The following is an 11794-nucleotide window of genomic DNA, read 5'->3' as shown; positions in this document are numbered from 1 at the left end:
CCTCCTCTGTTTAGTGTCCTCCTCTGTCTTCCTCTCCGTCCTTCTCTGTGTTCCTCTCCGTCCTCCTCTTTCTTCCTCTCCGTCCTCCTCCTGTGTCTTCCTCTGTCTTCCTCTCTGTCTTCCTCTCTGTCCTCCTCTCTGTCCTCCTCTCAGTCCTCCTCTCAGTCATCCTCTGTCTTCCTCTCTGTCCTCCTCTGTTTAGTGTCCTCCTCTGTCTTCCTCCTCTGTTTAGTGTCTTCCTCTCCATCCTCCTCTTAGTGTCTTCCTCTCCGTCCTTCTCTGTGTTCCTCTCCGTCCTCCTCCTGTGTCTTCCTCTGTGTCCTCCTCTGTTTAGTGTCTTCCTCTGTCTTCCTCCTCTGTTTAGTGTCTTCCTCTCCGTCCTCCTCCTGTGTCTTCCTCTCTGTCCTCCTCTGTTTAGTGTCCTCCTCTGTCTTCCTCCTCTGTTTAGTGTCTTCCTCTCCGTCCTTCTCTGTGTTCCTCTCCGTCCTCCTCCTGTGTCTTCCTCTCCGTCCTCCTCTGTTTAGTGTCCTCCTCTGTCTTCCTCCTCTGTGTCCTCCTCTGTTTAGTGTCCTCCTCAGTCTTCCTCTACGTCCGTCCGTCCGGCCGGCAGCCAGTCAGCGGCTCTCCCCTCCCCCGGTGTGTGACGCGGTGCATGCCGGGCTGTGCTGCCGGTGCTCGGGGCTCTGGCCGCCCGGGAGATGCTGCTGGTGGAGACCCAAACAGCTGCTGCAGGTACCGGAGGCGGGGGGAGCGGGAGCAGCCGGTGCGGGAGACCAGAAACTAGGGGACTGCAGACCGGGGTGGGAGCCGGGCAGGGCGGACACTCTTCTGGGAGAGCTCCCGGCTCCAGGTGAGGCCTACATCAGAAGTGACTGGAGCAATGGCAGACCGGACTGCCTGACTGTACGGTGCTGCTCTGCTGTGTGCACCATAGGGACAGCTGCTATTAATAACATCTGATCCTGGGAAAGCTGGGTGACGGCCTCTGTGTGCACAGCTCTGCTGCACTCAGCTTTCCCAGGGCTTGGAATAGCAGGTCTTCAGGGTTATGGACAGTCTTGCCTTTCTGGATCATAGAAAAGTTGAGTGCCACAGCTGTCTGGCGGCCACCTTGGCTGGCACCGCTTTCCTTGCAATATAAACGGCTGCGTTGCCAATGTGACGTTTTATCTTACCTGGTGGCTTATCCAACAATCACAGACCGTACTTTTTATAGACCCTTTGCAAAAACCGTAATAGACGGTTCTGATGATTAGTGATCGGTGTCCACAGCGCAGAGCGATAGACGTCGGCTGCAGGCACTCAAGAATAATCTGAAAAGCCTTCACACCTCCGGGACTTGGGGATTTTTAGGAGGAAACTCGATAAATTGTGATAGAAATGTGAGAATCCTAAGATGTTCCCTGTACTTTGGTGATAGAGGTGTACGGAGTCGTCTGTGCGGACGGCTGTAGTCTGGTGATGGAGTATGCGGAGTCGTCTGTGCAGACAGCTGTAGCCTGGTGATAGATGTGTACGGAGTCGTCTGTGCAGACGGCTGTAGTCTGGTGATGGGGTGTACGGAGTCGTCTGTGCGGACGGCTGTAGTCTGGTGATGGAGGTGTACGGAGTCGTCTGTGCGGACGGCTGTAGTTTGGTGATGGAGGTGTACGGAGTCGTCTGTGCGGACGGCTGTAGTTTGGTGATGGAGGTGTATGGAGTCGTCTGTGCGGACGGCTGTAGTCTGGTGATGGAGGTGTACGGAGTCGTCTGCGGACGGCTGTAGTCTGGTGATGGAGGTGTACGGAGTCGTCTGTGAAGGACGGGTGTAGTCTGGTGATGGAGGTGTATGGAGTCGTATGTGCGGACGGCTGTAGTCTGGTGATGGAGGTGTATGGAGTCGTCTGTGCGGATGGCTGTAGTGTGGTGATGGAGGTGTACGGAGTCGTCTGTGCGGACGGCTGTAATCTAGTGATGGAGGTGTATGGAGTCGTCTGTGCGGACGGCTGTAATCTAGTGATGGAGGTATACGGAGTCGTCTGTGCGGATGGCTGTAGTCTGGTGATGGAGGTGTACGGAGTCTTCTGTGCGGATGGCTGTAGTCTGGTGATGGAGGTGTACGGAGTCGTCTGTGCGGATGGCTGTAGTGTGGTGATAGTGTGTACGGAGTCGTCTGTGCGGACGGCTGTAGTCTAGTGATGGAGGTGTATGGAGTCTGTGCGGACGGCTGTAGTCTGGTGATGGAGGTGTACGGAGTCGTCTGTGCGGACGGCTGTAGTCTGGTGATGGAGGTGTACGGAGTTGTCTGTGCGGACGGCTGTAGTCTGGTGATGGAGGTGTACGGAGTCGTCTGTGCGGACGGCTGTAGTCTGGTGATGGAGGTGTACGGAGTCGTCTGTGCGGACGGCTGTAGTCTGGTGATGGAGGTGTACGGAGTCGTCTGTGCGGACGGCTGTAGTCTGGTGATGGAGGTGTACGGAGTCGTCTGTGCGGACGGCTGTAGTCTGGTGATGGAGGTGTACGGAGTCGTCTGTGCGGACGGCTGTAGTCTGGTGATGGAGGTGTACGGAGTCGTCTGTGCGGAGGGCTGTAGTCTGGTGATGGAGGTGGACGGAGTCGTCTGTGCGGACGGCTGTAGTCTGGTGATAGATGTGTACGGAGTCGCCTGTGTGGATGGCTGTAGTCTAGTGATGGAGGTGTACGGAGTCGTCTGTGCAGACAGCTGTAGTCTGGTGATAGATGTGTACGGAGTCGCCTGTGTGGACGGCTGTAGTCTAGTGATGGAGGTGTATGGAGTCGTCTGTGTAGACAGCGCTCAGCTCTATATATTAGACTGATATCTGCCGATCATTAAAGGAGCTCTCCTCTGCAGGAAAACCTCTTGCCCACGGCTGCAGTTTACAAAAAACCTGTGGTGTGACTCCCCCTCCCCAGGTCCAGCCTTGATCCTCCGCCGCGGCGCCTGGTGTCTGCTATAGTCTGCGTTCCTGATGTGATGTCATCAGCGCTGCAGGCAGTCAGTGAACTCCCTCACCGCAGCTGAACCTCACTGATTGGGTGCAGCGCTGGTGACGTGATATTGGTGCTGTAGACACTATTAGACACAAGGAGGGGGATAAAAGCACAGGGTTTTGGGTTTTTTTTAAACCAACTGCACTTGGGGGACAGGGTTTTCTTCTTTTTTTTTTTTTATTTATTTAAAACCTGGAGATTCCGTAAGCTAACACCTATCTCCCCCGACACACCAGGAACGTCCGGGATCAGTTGATTTCTCCAGTGTTGTGTATAAGAGCCCCCTATATACTCCTCTATTAGAAACTTCCTGCTAAAAGGATGGGGTGATTGAATTCCAGCAGATTTACCTGGAGAACCCGCACACGAGCAGGCGTCACCGATCCATACAGTTGGGTGTTTGTGTTTGTGTGTGTGTGTGTGTGTGTGTGTATGTATATATAATATATATATTGTGAGACTGTGACCGGGGTTGTCTATGACGGCCGGTTGTGCTCCCTCCATGTATAGAAAGCAACTCCACTCCAGGGTTTATTGCTGTTTCCCTGCGGGCTGAAAGGAGGGTTAAAAGGAAACAGGAACCGGGGTGTGGGCCCCCTAGGGTGAGGGAGTGAACACAACTCCCTAAGCTTCTGCCGAAGAAGCACATGTGAGCCATTTCTGGAATCTGGCTTGTTGGTTCGGGAGGAGGATATTCCGGAAAACGTGTTGTGTGCTGTTTTGGATTTTGGTTTTGTGCAATAAACTGTGTGCTGTGACCATTGGCGCCTGGATCCCGTGTCTTCTGCCGCGCAGCCGACCACGTTACCTCACAGATGGTGGAGAATGCGGGCAGTCAGCCCGGTGAGGTGTAGCATCCATCCCTGGTGACCCAGTAGCGCATGTCCTGGATTCGAGCGGCTACTCTACAGCCCAAACCCGGCGGCACCATGGAGGACATACTAAAGCAGCTGGCTCAGGCTAATGCACAGCAACAACAGACCAATGCACACCTGCTCCGGTCGTTGGATCGTCAGCAGCAACAGCACCAGCACTCCTTGCAATTGCAGGAACAAAGGCACCAAGAACAGATGGTCCTCCTGACCAAGTCGATCCGTGCCGGATCGGCAGCAACAACCCCGGGACCGGGTGACGACAGCAGCGTCCGGAAGGCGGTGAGACAAGCGTTGCAAAAGATGACACCGGGGGATGATGTGGAAGCGTTCCTGGCTGTGTTTGAGCGGGTGGCCGAGCGGGAGAAGCTGCCGACCCCCCAGTGGGCTGAGGTATTGTCGCCCTATCTGACGGGGGAGTCCCAAAAAGCGTACCTGGATCTCTGTACCGAGGACGCCATAGAATATGAGACCCTGAAAGCCGAAATTCTTGCTCGGTTGGGGGTGAATACTTATGTACGGGCTCAGCGGGTAAATCAGTGGTTCTATGAGGAAGCCAAACCCGTACGCTCCCAGGCCTATGACTTGTTGCATCTGGTAAAGAAGTGGTTGCAGCCGGACACTCTGAGCCCTGCGCAAATGGTGGAGAGGGTAGTGATTGATCGCTTTGTGCGCACTTTACCCGTCACCATTCAACGGTGGGTAGGACAGGGCGACCCAAGTACCCTGGACCAATTAGTGTGCCTGGTGGAGCGGCATGTGGCTACGCAGGACTTGATACGGGACACTGAGACTTTGCGTGCCGCCCGTCGGTCCGGCCCCTCCAGGCCTCGGGCCAAGGACCCACCGCTGACACCGGTGCGGGAGTCCGCTACCGTCCCGTCTGAGGCCGCGCCCGCCGTCCCTGAGGTCCGGAAGGCTATGTACCCTAAACGACAACTCGTCAAGGGGGTTTCCTTCCCTATTAGATGTTGGCGGTGCCAGCGAGTGGGACATATGGAAGCCCAGTGTCCACTCACCACGGAGCCCATGGATTGTGGGGTTACCTGGCGGGGTTCAATGTATGCTCAGGCGGTGTGTACCGCGGACCTTGTCTCCCCAGAGACTGAGCCCCACTTGTGCCAAATACAGGTGAATGGATGTCCGGTTACAGGCTTGTTGGATTCCGGAAGCTTAGTGACCCTTGTGCGATAAACCCTAATGGCTGAAGTAAAGGCCACAGGACGTACAGTGGGGGTGGTTTGCATACATGGGGACCGCCGAGACTATCCCACGGGGGTTGTCACCATCACAGCACCCTGTGGTCAGGTGCAACATGAGATGGGACTTATGAACACTCTTCCCTACGACATGATCCTAGGAAGGGATCTGCCGTATTTTTGGACTCTATGGAAGGGGCCTTCTAAGTCCCCTCAGGTATTGCACAGTCCGGGACCTGAGCCCGACAATCCCGAATCCGGGACGCCTGCCGTAGGGGTCCCCATGATAGGGACAGAATGTGAATCCGATAAGTCACCCCTAGAGGTATTGGCAGGAGAGGCTGAGATGGTCGAGCCCATCCCGGAGTTGGAGGCGTCCCCGGATACGTTTGGGACAGCCCAACTCCAGGACCCTACATTAATACATGCCCGGGGTCGGGTGACAGTGGTTGACGGGGTGGCACAGGTGCCCGGTGCCCAGGTAAGGTACCCCCATTTCGCTCTTAAGCAGGACTTGCTCTACCAGGTAGATGAAATACGGGGCGTGGTGGTAGAGCACTTGGTGGTGCCCCAGCCGTATCGCCGGCGGGTCCTCGACTTGGCTCATAAACACCTGATGAGTGGCCACCTAGGGGCCAAGAAAACGCAGGAGCGAATATTGCAAAGGTTCTATTGGCCCGGGGTCTTTGGGGAGGTAAAACGGTTCTGCGAAACCTGCCCGGAGTGTCAGCTTACCGCACCCCTGGCCCACTTTCGCAGTCCGTTGGTACCGTTACCCATTATAGAAGTCCCTTTTGTCGGATAGGGATGGATCTGGTGGGGCCCCTCGTAAAGTCCGCTCGAGGGCACCAACACATCCTAGTGATCGTTGACTATGCCACCTGGTATCCAGAGGTGATACCTCTCAGACATACTGCAGCGAAGCTTATAGCTCGGGAGTTGTTTCCTGTGTTCTGCCGGGTGGGGTTGCCCAAGGAGATCCTTACGGTATATATACCTGCTGCCAGGAGACGGCTGCTTCCCATACGACACACCCTGATGGACCCTATTGGCTACAATATTCCGGCCTAATTAGTGCAGCATTACTGTGCTATCGGGTTTGCCATTTCTTGTGTAAGCTGTAACTCCAGCTCCGCACTGCACCTCGCTTTGTTCCCACCATTTTCAGGATCTGTCCATTGGCGGCTAGTCTTGTGCAGACCCAGTAATGCTGAGATGCATTTGTATCACGTTTAGCCAGTCACAATCGTTGTACAATCATTGTACTTACCCTGATACATTGTAGCAAACGATCAGTTTTTCTTGTGCCGATTCCTTTCGGCCTATTCATTTCTATGGTCAGAAGTCCCATATTTTTGGTAATGGGGGTGGCTCTAGATATTGGCGGTGAGTATACAGCCTATCAGGTATTTTAGATTTACCAATGTTTTGTCCATTTTCTGCTTTCAATTCTTCAGAGCAGTTGTCCTGGCCTCTGGTATTAGTGTCCTCTGGGTTTGGAGCTGTTGTGCAGTCCTCGGCAGCGGCCATTGCTCGGAGCTGCGTTGTTCCACTCTGTGTCTACAGCGACGATCTATGTTGACAGCTGAATAACAGCTGAATAGTGCCAGTGCCGGCTGTGGGATGTCCGCCAATCTGGTGCTGATGATCTCTGCTTTCAATAGGTCATCAATGTTGGATGCCCTGAGAGCCCATATAAGTAAAATCAGGATGATACCATTAGGGGTATTTTTCTAATATTATGATCTGCTGCTACCAACATATATAAAATGACCTTACAGAATGAAATCCACAAAAGGTTCCTTTATCCAAACTTCAGAAGGGTTGTACATTGCGTCTGTCCTCCGGATGTCCATCACAGCTTGGTTGTCATGGGTGACAGTCATGTAGTTTCTGGCAATAGAAGGTCGCAGAGTTTGGCTGCACAAAATGCTCCCTGACTTTCCATTGTTCCTGCACTTGGCTTTCCTGCTGGGTTTTCATCTCTTCCCCTTTAGGACCCAGCAGAGCACTCCTTCCAGCTGCTGATTATTCCCTTGTGCTTAAATTCTCCCATCTTCCCTGGACTGGTGCTGGTGATATTATTCAGTTCATTCAAGCTCTGGTTGCAAGCAGGTGGCTTTCACTCATCTGTGGTATCGGTGCTGAAACATTGTAGAACTTCTACCTGAGTCATCTGTGGATAAGTAGTTCTTGTATCTCCCCCTATGTGAGCCCCTTGTGTCTTCCTTTAGCGTTTAGTGGGGTTGATGAAGAGCTCATCCCATTTTTTCCCTATTTAGGGTCCTGCACTAGGGATACGTAGGGTCAGGTATCCGGCTTGGCGCATAGGTGCAGAACCTATCTAGGGTGGTGAAGGACCTGTGGGACAAGCAGTAGGTTTGGTCAGGGGTCACCATCTCCCCCTTCCCTAATTGCAGGGTTCCTTTTCGCTGTTGGCTTTTTACTCCCCTGTACCTACCGTGACATTGGTAGGCCAGTTGGCACCAGATGTATATTATCTGTGAGTCTTTGCTCCTGTATTATGGCTGTGTCCCATCTGACCAAGGATTTAATGACACTTGTAATAACAGCACAATAATATGCATGTTGTATGCTCAGGTGACACGGTCCTACAGGTGGCATTTACTGACCCTCCTCCAGTTATCATTGCACAGATTATACGGCCCCCATAGCGGGAGGGTGATTAGGGGGGACCTGAACCTGTCTCAGCACACAGGAGTGTCAAGGTTAGGATAAAATATGTTGTATTTTGCCTAAAATAATCCATCCAGAATTGCATATATTATGGTAATGACACTGATCAGAGTATGAGCCGAGTGATTTCTCAGTGATCGGATGCTCTCACATGCAACATTCAGATCAAAGGTGCGGAGACGACAGAACTTTATTTCTCCATCTTCTCCATTGTTTCTGTTCATGCAAATCGGACATCTGTCACCCGAGTAGTCTGATGTTTTGCACCAATAGAAATGATTAAGTGAGCACCGTCCGATATACGCTGCTATTCACCGCATGCTGCCATTTTTTATTTTTTTTTTATTCATGCTGAATCACCATGACAAGAAAGCGCAGGTCTGCACTGCCCCATAGCATAACATTGGAGCCGATAAAACATCGGACAGCCCTCGTGCCTGTGAGCTGGGAGTCCGGCGTGTGCCTGGGTGCCGGCTCCCGCAGCTGACTGATGTCTTTCTCAAAGTAGTGGACATCGGTGTGCCATCACTTCCAGCACCGCTCCCTTAGGCTGCGTTCAAATGCGGTATTTCTGCTACAAAGCTGGCATGTTTCACCTGCACATTTTATCGCCTGAATTGCAGGAACAAAAATACGCCCCTGCGTCCTCACCAGAGGATGGGGCTGTGTTCACACCCCAGAGAAATCACACCGCGTCAATGTAGTTGCAGCCATCTTTTTCTTCATTCGCTTTTTTTTTTAACTGGAGCAGGTAGACTGTCTGAACCTTTTTTTTTTTTTATCCATTGACTTTTAGTAATGGATCAGTTAAAAACAGATGATACTCAGATGGAAAACGAAAGTGAAAACGAAAGCTTTCTATGTGTTATCCGCTTTATACAGATCCCATAGACTTTAGTTGTCAAGGCTGATCCATAAAACGGTGGAGAACAGGACCTGCTTAGAATGTCCTGGACCAAAGACATGGACCCATTTTTAAAATGTGTGTATGGGTTATTCAAGCTTTGTGGGTCCGTGTCGGGGAGAAACTCACACAACACACGGACCTGTGGCTGCAACGTTAGATGGTGCCTTTACAACATGTAGGGTGCCATAAACCTTCCCCTGCCGAGGGCTCCGGCGCAGTGCACCTCTTGTAGGGTCACCAGAGCTGTGCTGTGGTATTTTCGGGCACCAGCGATAATCGTAAGAGGGGCACAGAGCATGATCACAGCTCTCTGGAGACCACACATTCATTATGTAATCTGTGTTGCCGTCTTACATTGATGGCTCGTCTCTCTACTATATTTAAAGGGAACCTGTCACCAATTTTTACCTATTAAACTAAAAGTGTCACCTTCTGCAGCTCCTGGGCTGCATTCTATGAAGGTGCATCTTGTGCCCCAACTCCCTTCCCAGACCCCAAAAATAACTTTATAAAACATGACCCCCACGTATGCTAATTACCTCTGTGGCTCAGATGGGCGTGCTTATTTTCTGCTCCTGTCCCCCCTCCTGCCGCTGTTCGCCGTTCTCCTTCCTTGATTGACAGGATGATGCCCTCCGTCATCCTCCTCGTTGCATTTTCAAATCTCGCGCCTGTGCAGTTATGTCGACTCACGCATGCGCAGTTCGCTCTGCTATATCGTGGGCAGAGCAGAAAACATAGCTGCCCTCGCGTGTGCCGGTGAGCTAAATGCGCAGGCGCAAGATTATGGTTGGTGCTGTGCATGATCTCACCAGTGTCATCCTCCTACCCGACCATAATCTTGCGTCTACACATTTAGCACACCGGCACGTGCGAGGGCAGCTATGTTTTCTGGTGACAGGTTCCCTTTAATAACTTTCTTTACCAAAACAGACCAGTTCTGTGAAATGTCCCCAGGACAGATAGGATTGGGTGAAAATCTCTCAAAAATCTGCTGCATTTTATAAATTAGACAGGTTAGAAAAGGACAAAGCAAACAATTCACATTTTATATACGTTGTTCGTTCAGGTTTTCTACTGTAAAACACAGGCCTTAGGAGTCAAATTTTTTCCATTACAGTCACATTGTATTTTATGTTATGGGTTGGTTTTTTTTTTAAAAACAATTTCACGTAGCCAAACTACCGTTGGACGTTAGGACAGAGCAGTGTCATAACCTGTGGTTCTATAGGTGGTCGGGTCTTATTATTGCTTTGTTCAGACTCTGAGTTGTGGTATGTCTGAATGGGACTGTCCACTATCTTGATATTGATGACCTATACACAAGCTGGCTTCACATCCACCGGCTGGCCATGACGTACAGAGAGCCGGCAGATCTCCTGACACAATATTGACAGCTTCATACGTGGCTCAGGCCGGTGAGGAGATCTGCTGCCGGACTCTGCATAATGACCATACTCTGGTCTGGTTTCACACATCCATGTTTTATGACCAATCTCCTCTACAACGAGATATTAGGTTACATTTCCTATTATACTGTGTGGAACGGGGAGTAAGGGGTACTTTGCACGTTGCGACATCGCTACTGCGATCTCGTCGGGGTCAAATCGAAAGTGACGCACATCCGGCACCGGTAACGACGTCGCAACGTGTAAAGCCTAGAAGCACCGATAAACGATCGCAAAAAGTGTAGAAAATCGGTGATCTGTGTAGTGTCGGTCATTTCCATAATTTAGCTGCAGCGACAGGTACGATGTTGTTCCTCGTTCCTGCGGCAGCACACATCGCTGTGTATGAAGTCGCAGGAGCGAGGAACATCTCCTTACCTGCGTCCCGCCTGCAAGGAGGAAGGAAGGAGGTGGGCGGGATGTTTACGTCCCGCTCATCTCTGCCCCTCCGCTTCTATTGGCCGGCTGCCGTGTGACGTCGCTGTGACGGCGCATGACCCGCCCCCTTAGAAGGAGGCGGGTCGCCGGCCAGAGCGACGTCGCAGGGCAGGTAAGTGCGTGTGAAGCTGCTGTAGTGATAATGTTCGCTACGGCAGCTATAACACAATATCGTATGTGCGACTGGGTCGGGGACTATCGCGCTCGGCATCGCTACAATCTGCTTGTGATGTCGCAGCGTGCAAAGTACCCCTAAGAGTGTGGAGCAGAGGAAGACACAGAAAGATCATGCTAAGCGAAGTCTCTTACCTCACTGCAGAGCTGGATTCACACCCACACATCTCAGTACCACTGTATAATGTTCTCCATGCTACTGCTACTTCTCTGTGTGCTAACTAAGGAAGGAGCAAAGACCTGAAATCCCTCGTGCCTCTGTGTGCTGTGGTCTATATGGCAGCGATCAGAACTACTAGTCTCTTCTCACCAGCTCAGAGTCAATTGCAAATTAAGAAAGAGCCTGCAGAGGTGAAAACTAATGAAAATGCCAGATTTGAGTCATATAATAACCAGAAATAATGTTCTTCTTCAGAAAAACACACAGCGTATTCTGAAAAGTGTTTTTGAAAGTATAGGTCCATCTTAAAGGGACTCTGACAGCCGACTGACCCCGGGTTATCGAGGTACGGATTGCCTCACAGACCAGGGCACCTACGTCACTGGGGTTCCCTGCAGCCGTAGCCTCATCTTGCGGCCTGCAGGGAACCCTGGTCACAAGGTTAACCAAGTTCATGCCGGCGAATCTGCAGGAAACTCTGGTGATCCGCCGGCATGAACTGTATTCATGAGGAAATAGCTGCAGGGAACCCCAGTGACGTCAAAATAGCACACAAAAAAAGCAACGTGGGCATTACACATGCGTTTTTTCTTGACTCTATTGAAGTCAATTGTGGAAAAAAGCAGGAAAAAACGCAGAAACAATTGACACGCTGCTTCTTTTTTCAGCAACAAAAAACAGCAAGGAAAACAGAAGCAGCGTGCGCACAGCAAGTCACAATTCTCATAGACTTTGCTGGGAGGCTATTTCCGTGCTTTTATTGATGGAAAAAAGGCAAGAAAAAACGCTAGAAAAAACACAGAAAAAACGCCACAAGGCTTTGCTATGACGTGTTGCAGCATTTCAGAGAAAATATACATTTAAAAACCAGCCGGGGACTATGAGGAGACTGAATGATTTGGACTATT

At 51.4% G+C, this 11794-nt stretch overlaps 1 protein-coding gene across 1 annotated transcript in view; it reads left to right on the top strand.

Annotated features, from left to right (window-relative positions):
• Nucleotides 1-544: 544 nt before the first annotated feature.
• The window catches only part of VPS54 (VPS54 subunit of GARP complex), a 160513-nt gene continuing 149263 nt past the window's right edge, over nucleotides 545-11794 (top strand). Inside the window, exon 1 of the mRNA XM_075339254.1 lies at nucleotides 545-732. The gene's annotated coding sequence lies outside the window, so the exon portion shown is untranslated. The remainder of the gene's footprint in view (nucleotides 733-11794) is intronic.

The sequence above is a fragment of the Anomaloglossus baeobatrachus genome, chromosome 3, assembly GCF_048569485.1.
Source record: "Anomaloglossus baeobatrachus isolate aAnoBae1 chromosome 3, aAnoBae1.hap1, whole genome shotgun sequence".
NCBI lineage: Eukaryota > Metazoa > Chordata > Amphibia > Anura > Aromobatidae > Anomaloglossus > Anomaloglossus baeobatrachus.
This window is presented reverse-complemented; position numbering and strand designations above follow the sequence as displayed.